Below are 14,837 nucleotides of genomic sequence, written 5' to 3'. Positions count from 1 at the left end.
GCTTCGAAGTAATCCTCCATAGATTCAATCCAAATTTCAGCATCAGACTGGACGAATCTATCTCTCCCGTCAAACTCGGGTGGCTTTATCTGTTTGAGGAGGAACTTCTTCTCCTGGATCACAGCAGTACTTGATGTAGGGGGTGAATTTGGAACCTATACCTGGGGTTGTGCCTGGGTAAAAGTTTTCTTAACGTTATTGTATGATAATTGACATTAGCTTATCTTTAGTTCAGCTATCTCGTAAATCATGAAGCTACTTAACTTTTTGTAACAACCCTGATGCATAATCGGATATTGATAAAAGAAGTCCTTATTTATATTTACATGGGCGTAGCCTTATACAACATCTCATGTGATGATAATCCAATCATTACATTTAGTTTGGGGAGAACAACGTTGTATTGCATTTGTCTACAAGAACTGTGTAATAGTAGGGTTTTGGGTCATGGATCTTTAGGAATCGATAATTCATTGGAAGTTCAGGGTATCCTTTCCGCTGGAATCCATACTTCTCATGGCGGCCCAACACCTTAATCCTGTCGGCTGGGATTACACGGGTTACTTCCTCATATACATATGAGTTCAATTCAACCCTCCGACCTTGAATATTCAAAGTCGAATTTACGTGAGCTTCCACAAAAATGAACAGCTTCACGACTTTCAAGTCTTCCAACCACTTGATCCTCTTTAGGTTAGTTTGTAGATAAGTGAACCGGTGGGCAGCTATGTAGTAGATTCCTGAAGACCCAGTCCATCTTCGTTCTATATATAAAGGTGATGGATTATAAATCTGCTCCAGGATGTTCATCATTTCAACTCTCTGCCTATAATGCGGAGAATGCATTGCAGTCATAAACATGATTCGGAACACCAAAAACTTGTTCAACGCTTCATAGATCTGCAAGACAGTATTGAAGATGAGGAAATGTTTGGACAGCAACAATTTCTTTACTTCATTTTATTGAGATCTCACGAAAATAATTCCGTTGTTGGTCGGCTCTGATACCAACTGTAACGTGTCCACTAGAATCATCTAGGACACGTCTTGGCAGTCCATCGGAAAGGATGTCTAGAAAACTCCGCCCGGCACTCCCATGGAATGTTACGGGTTTTGCAATCTAGGTCTTCCCGCGTCTGCCACGTAGCGGAAGTATCCTGGCCGTTTCCCACTTAGGATCGACCGGAATTAGGGTTTTCCTGTTTGTTCATTAGCTAACAACAACTAGCGTCAGACCCGATCGAACTACTTTACGCAGAAACGCCAGGTCTGAAGCGGATTCACGCTGCACTTGGTTCAAGGAGAATGGGAAACGAGAGGGATGCAAGGCTCAACCTCTCTGCCATAAGGCATAGTCCCATTCCGTTCCCCTAAAACAGCGTAAAACGGGTAAGACGTAACTCTAGGTTATCGCTCTCATTATTCGCTTTGGTAATGATGATCATCCCGCTGTTCTTCGAGATTTTTGAGAAAAGTTCCCGGCTAACCGGGACCACCCAACCGTAGGATGAACCCATGGTCCATCCTCCGCACTTTCCTCGGTTTGTTTTAGTTATGTAATTATCTAACACATTAATTTGACATATAACAAACAGCTTCTTTAATTAACCCTGTTAAGCACTGGTTCCTTCACGTAATCTTATCACGTGACATAGAAAAACAATATCAAACAACTTCTTTATTATCATTTCATCATTTTATCTTTGGAATACAAGGAGTTCCGCCCGTAGGCTTGTCCATAATCTGCCGAAGGCTCATCCAGTAATCCGCTAGGGATCACTATACCAAGCTTCTGCCCGTAGACTAGTATGCGGGCCTCGAGATCCAATCCCGAGTCACGTTAGCCTCTTGTGCAGGACCCGGAAGGCGAGGGATTTACGGCCAGAGCCCCCCCTGGCACCCAAGCGTCCTCCTGCTCCAAGTAGAGCTCAACGGAAAGACCTCTCGCGGCGGGTTCGGTCCACGTTCTCGGCGCGGTCAATAACCCCCTTGGTTAGGGTCAGGCAGGCAGTCGGGGGTAACTGAAGCTGCCTCTCCCTTCAGGCCTTCAACCTGAAGCATTTAGATATCTTTTCATCCTTTAGTTCCTTGAGCAAACAATGCAAACAGTGCTTTCTAAACTATTACAAGCACAATCAATTTCCAGTGGTCGTTTATTTGGCCAACTGTTAAGGAGTGAATCCTTCTCTCCGAATGCCTCCAGCATTCGATCTGGGATCAATTTCGACTTGGCAAGAACCTCAAGGGTTTGTTCGTTCACCCTTTTTGTCCTTGAGTTAGGGCTATACCCTGTTAACCCAACTTAACCAATACCTTAGGTTTTATTACTAGTAAATCCTGGCGACCATGTCGCTTTAATTTATTGATTGATCATTTGCGTCCAAGCAAATACCTAACTTTCCTTAACTTGGCAAATTTTCCCAATGAGGGTGATGTAACAGGATGACTACTCATCCCCTTGCAAGTTAAACTTGCACAAGAACCTGCCAACCTCATTCCAAGGAATGGCAAAACTTTCTTGTGATCAAACCACAAGGCTATGCGACGTTGCAACTTGTTGCACAAGTGTCGCCTCCATTCCAAGGGATCATTTCACCCATAGAATGGTGTTTTCTGGTCAAAGAATTATGATTAGACTCGAAGTAGGGTTTAGGGTGTCTTCTTACTCACCCCAATCCTGATTGCACTAGACCGACAACGTTCGGTCCTAGGGATTCCAACTCAATCCAAGTTCTGGCATTAGGTCGAATGATCCTTAGGGTAGAAACCCTAGATCATTATTTGCGTGCGCGTCCCATTGACTCAACTTTCCGGGAAGGTGGGTAGGACCTTTGGGTTTGAGGACTTCGACTTGGAGTCCAAGTACGATACTTGGTTGCATTTCTAACATGCCAAGCCCTAGCTAGTACTTTGGGGTTTTTATTGAATCGGCTAGTTATGCCTATACGAAACCCTAACACTCATGATACCACAAATGACTTGGGTAAGTTGACCTACTTGTCTTATGACAAGGACAATTCTTTCCTAGAGATGATAAACTTGATCTAAAGTAGAAAAATAGTTGCAAAATGTTACAATACATGTAAACATGTAATTCATTATTTCTACGCACCATAAGATCCGCAATAGCCCTATCCCTTTTTTGCTAAAGTCAAAAGGGCATCATAATTTGAAGAATAACTTACATAGGGCCTTCTAGGATTTACATCAAGGAATAACACCTACAACCTTTTGTCTAAGTATTTGCATTTCATGCTTTTATAAGCCATGCAATCATTCCTAAATGCAACTTGATGAAATGAAATTTGCGAAAGTATAAGTGCGACCTTGGATACAACAACATTGTGAATGAAGTTCATGCAATACTAAGGCAAGTGTCGATTTAATCTAATTGCAAGCATATTTTCCCATGCAACTTATATAAGATCGGGGTTCTTTTTCATGCCGTGCAACAGAAATTAACACTTTCCTCATGCGAATCCTAACTAAGGGAGTTATTGCAAAAATACTCCTTTCCTTCATGACCAATGCACTTAACAATTTCCTCTTTAACCCTAGGCAATATGTGGCTTTCCTTTGAAAATGCACGACAAGACAATTTACTATTAAGGTTGTAAGATGGATGGACAAATAGCGTTTATATTGAAAATACCAATTTTTCCCAATTGCATTTAACTAGGCTAGGTGAATTTGAACATGCACGGGTGCTTCTTAATCCGTGGAATCGTCATGCTTAATGCATTACTTTAGTATGAAATCACAATAGAAAAAAAACCTGGGTGTGTGGGTTCGGGGAGATGTCCACATGAATGCTAGGAGAAGAACCTCCCGCAGGCACGCCTTGCGACTTCTTGGGAGCCATCGTTAGCGTGCTTACGGACTTCCGGTTTGCCTTTACCCTTACGCGATCGATGAGTCTTCTCTAACCGTTGCGGGCAGCTTCAAGATCTTTCCCCTTTTCCTTCATACGCCGGAGATCCTTTCCAAAGTGCGGATCCTTGAGAGTACCGGCTTGCGGGTTTTTGGGCTTATGGAAGGCCCGGTTTTAAACCCGGAAAGGCCGCGTAGGACCAAGGCTTATGGCCTTATCCTTAGAAGCTTCTTAAAGAAACTTCTAGGAAGCTTCTGAGACCAGCAACGACGTCGTGGGAGGCCCAATGATTGGGAAGGAAAAGGCGTCGAGGACAAGGGGAAGGGCTTGATGGCGATGGCGAGGATAGGCGGCGGCCTGGTGGTCTCCAGCAAGGCGGCGGCGTCCTTCTTCTCTCCCAGTGTCGACAGCACTCCACCCTCCAACGCGGCGATGGCAGCAGCCGTCTGTCCTTCCCTCCCCCACTTCAACACCTTAGCGGGTGTTTATATAGGCATGGGGGGGGGGGGGGGGGGGGGAGAGAAGGCCTCCACCACGTGGCCCTCTACATGGGTTCCCCCCCTCCCCATGCAGCCCACGTCTCCACCAGGTCCATCCCCCCCACACTCCCTCTCCTCCAGCCGTGCATCGGCTGGGAAAAAGGGTAAAAATTTTAAAAAAAAATTGCCTTGATAATATTCAATTTGCCCTCCCAAGAGGGTGTTTTCGTGTGATTTGTGGGTTTGAATCCTCGGTTTTGCTTTGCCAATGCGGAGGTCCCGATTTCTCGCGTGCAGGTCACAGATTACACTACTGGAAATTCCAATATGAAAGAACCTTTGCGCGAGGTTTACGCCGTGTGCGGGAAATCAATATTCACGGGTGGGAATATTACATTCTAGGACAGATGCCTAAATCATGAGAACTATTCCCATGAAACCAACAGGATTGCCAAAGTCTTATGGCCTCTCAAGTCCACAACATGAATATATGATACATCAATCTACTTAAAAATAGTCCTGCAACAACAACTTTTTGAATCCATCTACAACCATTATCATCATTTAATATTCAGGAACAATGCATAGACAATAAATACATATTATGATTATTCATGTAACACCATTCTTCTAAAATATAAATGGTAGTTTAGAGCCATCACGACTATTCCTGGTCACATAACTCAAAGTAGACAATATAGATATTCAGGAAAACAGACACAAATAAGTAGGTTCAACATTAGCAATCATCTCATGGTGCTATCCTGAAGAATATTTCATTCTTGATCATACAACATCTGATCGAATATAACTTTCTGAACGGTTTTTGACTTGCGTGTGACTTTTACATGAAACATCATATGAAATGTGAAGTCACTTTACACATGCTCTAATGAAAAGCCCACATTCATAGAAGTATCAAGGTATAAAATAGTACTAAATAGATGATGGAATTCAAGCCCTAACAAAAGCATCAGTGATTATGGTGGTCACTTCTCTTTTGCAACTCCATGCTCATAATCAGTCGGTATTAGTACATCGACTTAACTAAAAAATATTCAAGGATACAAAGGTTGGGTTTGATTGTGTACTAAAGAGAAATAGAATTATACCTCTTTTTAGACCTTTAAAGTAAATAGAAGCTCCATGGCAACTTAATGCAAAGGTTTTGGAGCTGATAGGAGATCCCATACATATTTAAGGTATGGAAACACTAAAGGTTGGGATGAAAAATGCATATGAAGTGAAGTTCGCCAAACTCAATAATTATTATCTAGATCTATAAAAGGTGTAGACAACAATGGTAATATACTACAATATGTCAATTGAGAAATATAATGGTAAATTGCAGTTGTCGTAAAATTAGATAAAAGTGAGATCGTCAAAGGATTAAAGCTTGAAACAGTTAGTGTAACTTTTATGAACAAAGCTTTACAATTTGACAAGAGCAACCCAAGGAACTTCAATGTTCAATTAGAACACCATGTGTGGTGGCTCGCTACATTTGAGATTCCTAACAAAAAAATTGAGGTGCTATAGTTTTTCTTTATGCACACAAGCATTCCAAACATCATCCATCATTAGGAACATGACGAGATGCTCTTAGTTGAAGGGTATGGTCGATACTTGGTAAAATTGCATCTTGCAGGTGACTTGAAAATTTTAAAATGCATGTGTGAAATCTCCAATGATACAAATGCAAAGCATCCATGCCTATATTGCTTCATAGAGAGGGTGGAAGGAAAGGACATAAACTAGTAAAGTGTGACAAGTGTTGCACCCATGTGCGATAAAGAAAATTCCACTCGAAAGCCCATCTTCAATATTCCATTAGATCGTGTTCATACTTTTTCATTGCATACTTTTGTCTGAATCATGGAGAAAATTGTATATGAGTAAATTTGGTTTCGTTATAGAATGTAACAAAAAAAAGACATTGTAATATGTAGGAATGTGGAGTGAAATTGTGCTACACAAGCATTAAGTAATGATTGAAAAAGATGAGAAGAGATGTTTAAAAGAATGGCGACTTTTAAAAAAGCCTTGCTTTGGGCGAGTAAAGTCTTGCTAGTTTTTCTCAATACCCATCAATGAGAAAGGAAATGTCACAATTCGGATGCCATAAGATTACAATGGGTGGAAAAAGTTGCATACTATGGTTCTTGATCAAAGTAATGGAGGTAAAACAAGGTTGGCCAAAGACAAGGTTTGGATTAGTCTCAATAAATTGGCTCCCTTGCTTTGAAAGATGGTGTTTGATAATGTAGATAAGCAAAAGTTTATCAATGCTATACATAGCTTCCATGAAAACATGGTGGAAGCATGGGGCAAAAGTTATATTACACATTACATGGTGTTAAGTCAATACTTTAAAAGTGTATAAATTGTATAAATTATTGAGCATATGTTTACTCACGTGTAATATGTTCCTTTGTAGCATATGCTTGAGGTGCATGGGCCATATTTTGTAGAAAAAAAAATCATCAAAGTTTAATCTATGCAAAGGATAGAAAATTTACATTGGATAACACGTGGTATATACCAAAGGAAAACCAATCATGGAGGAGGAGTGAATGGTAGAATCCAATGATCCAATTGGTATCTTAGTAGTACATGATCATAGTAGCGGATGAAGCTCAACTATTTGAGAAGAGAACAAATGAAAGTATTGATGAATCAATTGCTATAGACATGAGTAATCACTTCATATCACTAAAAGATCACATTATGATGCCTTAAGGACCAAAGAAAACCATGCCAAGTGGCTAGAAACAAGGCTTTGAGAAGGCAGTAAATGGATTAAAAAAGAGCTAAGATAGTAAGATGAAATATGTATTCAATGTAAATGCAATTTATTATCCAAGAGAGAAGAGAGAGTGTGTCTAAGCAAATGATTCTTAAAGTTTAAGTACTATATAAGAGGGTTTCACTTTCTATCTTATTTATTGAGATTTCAAATCTCTTGCTCTATAGGAAATATGGCTAGGTCTAAGGTAGCCGCAAAAAAACTTCCCCTTAGAGCCCTATATCATACATAGCTTCATGGAATATCTACTAGCTCAAATATAGTCTGGTACAATGGCATTTCATAGCCTACAAATGGACAACCCCCTCTCAAACTAACCCAACTTTCTCAATTGCCCGGAGAGAGATCCTCCTCAGCATCCCCATAAGGAATTTAAGTGAAAGCCAAGTACATTGGCGTTTTGAGAAATAAAAGTATCAACACTCTTTTAATCTCATCATTTTGAAGGCGAGTTTCTCAAGACTTGTTCGTGAGATTGTGCAAGACCTCTATAGCACAAAAAGTAGGAGGTGGTTTTTGGCGCAAGTTCAAGATAGATTTGATCGCTTCCCAAAAGAATATATTCATGCTCCGTAGCGTGCTGTAGAGGCCTTTTTGGTAGACTTAATGATTGATGCTTAGCAATGTGCAATATGTGTAAAGTGTATCATTGTAACTCCCAAGGACTTCCAACTTGTAAGAAATCTTCAAGCAGTGAAGGATGAATTAGTTCCAATGGAATGAATATACTTTGTAATGTTATCTTTTTTAGAATAGTGTTTCCCTTCTGCATTGGACATGTGGCTATGTCCTAGTGCAAAACTGTTGTACTTTCTTAAAAATGTGAATTAAGTTTTTGCACTCATATTTCACTCTCAAATTCAATGTGCATCTTTGTTGTACTTTTTGCTAGCACTATCAATTTCAATAGAAAAAATATGTGAAAATTTGCCATTTCTCATTGTAAATTTTATTCATCATACCCTTTGTAAGTCTATGTTATGTGAAGTTTCTAAGGGCTCACAATTGTTCATTTCTTGATTATCGATCCATCCATAATCTTGGTACAAGATAATTTAAAAGTACCAAGCTATATTGAGAAAAGGGGATCCAAACACCTGACTTCGAAGGGTCTCCTGGCATTTTTTTGCCCAAAAAAAAAGGACTCTTGACCACCTAATGGGTATGCATGTGAAGTTTCATCACATTTCAATAAAAGGGTATGGATTCATAATCACACAATGGGCCATCCGTATAAAGCTACATTAATCCAATTTTTTGGATTTAAATGGGTTTAAAGTTCATTCTTCTTTTCATTTTCACATCTTGCTTTCATTACTTCCTCCATTCTCACATCCCCAACCTCTATCTCTCCTCCATCCCACCCTCCTTGAGCTTGCATGTCATGCCACTAAGCAAGTCCCTCATCATTTTTCTACAGCAAAGACCCAATTCCATGGCCCACTTAGAGCATGAGGTGGATCCTCCTCTGATGTAGCAGTAGGTGCTCTCCCTCGACCACAACGACCATCACAAAAGAATAGAAGATGGAGACTAGGAACTATGCCCTTTGAGAGATAAAGAGAATCCAGCGTGGGTATGAGATTCTTATCCCAAAAACTTTCTTTTAGAAGGTTTTTTGAGAAATATTGTAAGACATGCAGCTAAAAGGACTTGGAAGGTTTTGGGCATGAGTGGCTAATGGGCCATTGCCATGCAGATAGATTGCTACATCCATGGAGGCCCTAGAAATAGCTGCAAAATGATTTCTCATCAACCTGCTCGATAATATACAACTAGCGGCCATCCATGCAAAGTGTGTCAAAATCACTAATAAAGACATGAACTTTATTGTTTGGCTTCGACACAACGAGGGAACACTTTCGTAGGTTTTACCACGAGTGATATAGAACCTTCATACTTGGAAAGCCAATACATTTTGTATACTATGTAACATCAGAATGTTTCTTTTTTCTCATGCAATGTGTACTCAATTCAATTAGTTTAAGTAAAGTTGTTTTGTTTTATTTCTTAAAATGTATGGCCCTTATTTTTTGTTTAACGTACTCGCATATCAAAAGTAATAATAGGTACTGATACGAGTTACCTTATCGCCTATGCATGATACGAGTGACCTTATCACCTATGCATGATACGAGTATATGTACTATGTATTAACATAATTAAATCAAATTTTGTTAACATATACGAATGCATCATTAATGCACCACACATTATCATCACACTTACACAAACCATGAGTTTATTCAATAAAATTAATTTAAAGGGACAAATAAAAATGTCTTATATTCATCAAGAAAAATGCATGCGATGTTTGATAATGATGACAAATATAAAGAGCTAATAGCCAATAAAAACTTTCATTCATTCCTTGCCTTTTTCATCAGCAAAGAGAATGGGCCAACTTTTGCCAAAACTAGAAGTTCCTTCTTTGCTTCAAAAATGATATGCTTTCCTTTTAGCTCTTCCTCCAAGAGAAGCAGATCTGACACTTTTGCAAGCTCACCTAATGTAGCGAGCACATACATTACTCTACCACACACTTAATTAAATAGGTAGAGAAGCTTTGATTACTTCACTAGCACTACCTTCTCCCACCTAGATATGGGAGGTATTACTTAAAAAGGTCTAAATAGGGCCCAAATTTTCATGATTGTTTCCTCTCCTCACTATGAGCACTTCTTGTGAAAGACTAGCATGTCAATAACAAGGTTACTGATGTATTCCTTTAAAGTTGTATCCTTTCATCAACCTACATGTCAAGATCCTCCTTGTCTCAATGCAAACTCATATATATATATATATATAATGAATGACAAGGTCAAATCTAATAACATGATTAGTAATTGATCTAGTGTCATTAAAATTTTATGAAACTTGACCATAGGGTACATTAGGTCCCCCAAAATCCATCGGTGAAATCTTGTTAAAACATGATGCATGCAGCTACCCTATCCAAAGTTTGCATCTAAGGCAACTTTCTTCCGATGTCTAGGGCCACCTTTTAGTAAGAAAGTGGCGGAGAGGCTAGACTTCAAATAAGGCAACTGCATGTGTCATGTTTTGGCAAGATTTTACTAATGGACTCCACGGGACCCAATGCACCCTAGGATCAACTGTCTTGTAAAAATGTATGATAGTTATAAATCTCACCTTTTCTAGATCATCTTGTATCTTTCTTTCCTCGTGTGTCAGCAAGACACCTCTTTGGGTAGAAAGATCCACAAACTCCTTGGTAGGAAGTTGGGACCTTGGTTTGAATCATTCATGTTGTAGCCCTTCAAATTGAGCATCCAACACAAGGTAATCTTCTTCAGCCAAGGCAATTACTTGTTGTCATGCTATGATGGCACTCATTGTATCTAAGTTTCTACTATCATATCTTCTAGCCTCTACTATCGTTGGGTGCACATCCACATAATCATAATTGATGAGTTCTTCAATCAAATCTCTGACTAAAACATGGAATAACTCTTCTTCCTTTATTTCCAAGTATTGTAGCATATTTGAGAGAAGCACGTACTGCATACCATCTATCTCAATGGATATCAAAGAGGCAAGGTTGGATTTGTCGAGACTGATGGCTCTTCTAAAGAGATGTACTGTGAGAGCATCAACTTGTGGAGTTCTATCTTTATCACTCTCCTCCTCTATGGGTGTATCCAATGCAAGGAGGTAGATCACCAATGCACAATCACTCTCAATGAGCTCCAAAGGTGATGCACCCAATGCATTGCCCATGGGAGTAGTGCATACTTTATGTGAAGAATCCATGTGGGCCCAACACTTGTTCACCACTTTTTGGTAGTTCTTTCCTACTACTTGAAATACCATGAGTTGCTCTAGAGGCATCTAAGTTATGTCAAATCCCTCGATGGAGTATGTGCAAGTAGCAGTAGTGGTCACAAAGTCTTTTAAGCTAGAAGAGGGGATCTAATGGTGAGAGGACACGTTCAAGGTTGAAGTTCTTTGAGAAGACCTCAAAGATCTCATCATCTTGGTTGGCAAAGAGAGTCTTATGAATCCATGCATCAAAGTGTATGCAAGCATCCATCACAATGCAAGGAGGAGGGATGTGGTGGATGTAGAGAGATGAAGAGAGAATGCGTGAAATGAAACAAACAAACAAGAACTAAAGTAGTTCCACTTTAAAAACCCTAAGTTTTAAACCATTAAAGGAATGTTCATATGTATTGCTTAGTTATGACCCTACTTAATATCTTTGTAAAGTTCACATGCATATGTAAACATGTCGATGTGGTAACTGCACGTTGGATTAGCCTATGATCTACAAGGAGCCTCTCCTCATTACATTGTTGTCTCGTATATATCAAATGTCAATCAAAGGGTGTTATATATGCCAAAAATTTTCATTGTAAATTGTAAGAATACACATGTATTCTATCAATTAACGTGGAAAGAGAGGTGGCTTCTCCCTATCCCTAGATGGACACTTGAATGTATATGTCTTATCTCAATTTAGAAAATGTGTATATGTATTCAAAAGAATCAAGGTTAGGATAGGCATTTTTCTCACCTGCTAATGTGTAGTTGGATGCATGCACCTTATCTCAAAAGTTAAAATATGTGTGCACATACACACGTTCAAATAGTTTTGAATATAATCACATAAACTTAAGATAAGTTAAAAAATAGTAAAAATTTAAAATATTACAAGTGTATGATTTTGCACTTGAGTGATAATCTCCCGTTAGCCAAAAAATTTAAAAGTGTTGGATATTATAACTTGTGGAGTTCGAATTTTAAGGAGACTCTACAATTTCTAAAATATGTGGAGCCACACACTTTCCACTGGGAATAGTACCCTCAGCTCAACTTTGAATATTTCTACCATCTAATTTAAAATAGAAGCTAGCAAGTGGATTCTCCATAACATTGTGATTTTTTGGCACATTATACTTACAATCATCCTCCATCTATAACACTTGGGGCTAATGGCCCTCATAGATGACAACAACATCATAGCTATACTTTCATGAGTGCCTTGATCAAGGTAGAATCATTCACCCTTGAGCATCCTCCATCTTCGATACTTAGATACTAGGCATAAAGCTTGTTGTGCAACAAAGTACTTGCAATTGGGAAGCAAAATTAGTTGATCCATCCCAAAGTAAAAAAGTAATCAAACAAGAGAGTAAATTTTTACCTAAAATCTGTATCCCTTGTTGTGACCTCGACGTTCTACTATATTAAGACTATGACTAATTTTCAACATCCAAGTTTTGCCTAGATGCACTTTTCATGACATGCGTGTTTTTGGTATGTCTCATTCCCTCACATTCCTTGAAATATATATACGTAAAAATTACAATTGGTATGAACCAACTTAGGTGTACATCATTTAAGCCAATGATTGACTTCATAGAATGCAATATTCTTGTCAAAAATTTTGTGCTACACATGTGTAAAATGTTACTGCTACACAATGGCCATTCTACGCTATTGAGATTCAGCGTGTATACACTCAAGGGTTCCCATATTCTCAACTCCCCTTGGGCAATATGTACTTGAAGTCATAGAAAAATACAAGGTTCTTTGTGAGATGCTTGGCTATATGCCCCTCAAAGAGTATTCTACCGATTTCGAGGTAGTAATACTTAAACAAACTTGTGAAACTCTCAACATTTTTCCATCACAACAATTCGAAAGTTATACTTCTATAAATATAAGACAGTTAATTATATAGATATCATGAATTTGTTCATTCTCAATGTGCTACAAGGACTTACTATTTGCAATGTTTCATTGAAGGATTACAATAGGTGCATTATGTGTTTGCTTTTGCATGAATATATACTATACCAACGTCTCTGTTACAAGGTAAGAATCAACCTTCATTTGTTTGAGAGCTAGAATTTACCCTTCGAATGCTTTGATATATCTACAACTTTAGATGCTTTTACCATAAAAGCTTCCTTCATCCTTGGATGCATATGTACCCAAGATAAGTAATGATACGTATCCATGATCTAATTCCCTTCTTCATAATTTTTATTACATTTTTCTATTGAGAGAATGCTTATTATTCTCTCAAGCATTATAACCTAGGCAATAGGCATTAAAAGATTATGTGTTAAGCCCTAAATAATGAGCATCTTAGGTCCCAACTAATAATCACTAATATGCCATACTGATCAGCATGGCATTAAGATATGTCTACACTTTTGTAAACATACACAAACATTGATATCAAAATGCATATTTATAAATATATACATTGACCTAAAGTAAGGATTCAGTTTCAAAGCATCACTTTAATCATACCATTTACATAAAATAGAATGGAAAGAGTAGTATAATAGTACTTAGCGAATTTCCAAAAAGAAATTGCATTATAATGAGTAGGAGTCTGATTTGACTCAATGTATTGCATAAAAACATAAGTATTAATAAAGAGTAGTCGATACAAGGATGGCAACCATATGGCGTGCAAATTTGAATAGGCATGCTGGATTGACATCTCTGAGGTATTATGTGACTAAGTACATTGTGTATTATATAGATGATATGATACAAGAGTTTCATAGATCATAGTCAATTGGCATGGAGATCCAAATGGACACAGGAGATCAATAAATCAAAGGATTTTTTTAACCTTGACTTTCAGTAGATCTATATCACCTAGTAAAAAGGAATCACTCACCACAACAAAATACTTTATCAAGAGTTTTGTGCTTCACCTAAACTTTGCACAATACCTACATGTCAGAGAAACATAGCACTTCCATAACAACCAAAATAACTAATTATTTATGAGTTTTTGTAATAAAAATGAGAGAATTTACCTATAAGGTAGAATATTTACACTACTCTGTTGACTGCAGTAATAACAATAGATTTGAGACTTATAATCATCAAAACCTATTAAAATCATGGCCATGAGAAGATTGTAACTAGATTATTCAATTAATTAACATCTTTTAACAAAATGCATCTAAATAGTTCATGAATAAAAGTAACATAAAATTGGGAGAATTTACCTTTATAAATTGATTAACTAAAGATGAAATTGAATCATTATGAATCAAAATCTAGAGCTACAGAATCTTTGTTCTACCTTGTGTTAAGCACTACAGCAACAATTGATCCAAAAGTTAGAACTAGCATCAAACCCTATTATAAAGATAGTAGAAAAGAAAAAACACAGAGATTGACTAAAAATCGGCCAATATCTCAGCCTCATGACAAATAAAGCTGAGTGGTCTGAAGTTGAATTCAAAAGGATTAAAAGAAAAGCTTATGGGTTTTTCTTGAAAGATGGATATTTTTGGAAGCATGCCAAGAAAAAGAGAGGAGTTCTAGTACGTATATTGGGATATAGGGCTTCTTAACATGTGATGTAGGAGTTTCATGAAAGCTTATGGATTGGACATAGAGGAGTTTGGGGCACATTTTCCAAGATCAAAGAGAAGTATTGGTGGCAAAACATGTATAAAGATGTGGAGCATTATGTGGAATCATGCAATGTCTGTTAGGTGTATTCCATGGTAAAGCATAGAGATGGGTTGCAATCGACCTTTCCATTGTCTATGCATTACAAATGGGTAGTTGATTTGGTTACTATGCCTACATGTTTATGGAATATGGGATATCTTGTGCTTGTAGGAGAAGAATTGAAAAATCAAGTGGAAGGTTGAGCTCTTAGTTCAAAGACTACTCA

Source organism: Lygodium microphyllum, chromosome 1 (genome assembly GCF_053477565.2).
Source record: "Lygodium microphyllum isolate KBCC chromosome 1, Lygodium_microphyllum_v1.1.10, whole genome shotgun sequence".
Lineage (NCBI taxonomy): Eukaryota > Viridiplantae > Streptophyta > Polypodiopsida > Schizaeales > Lygodiaceae > Lygodium > Lygodium microphyllum.
The sequence above is the reverse complement of the archived record's forward strand: the minus strand, read 5'-3'. Positions refer to the sequence as shown.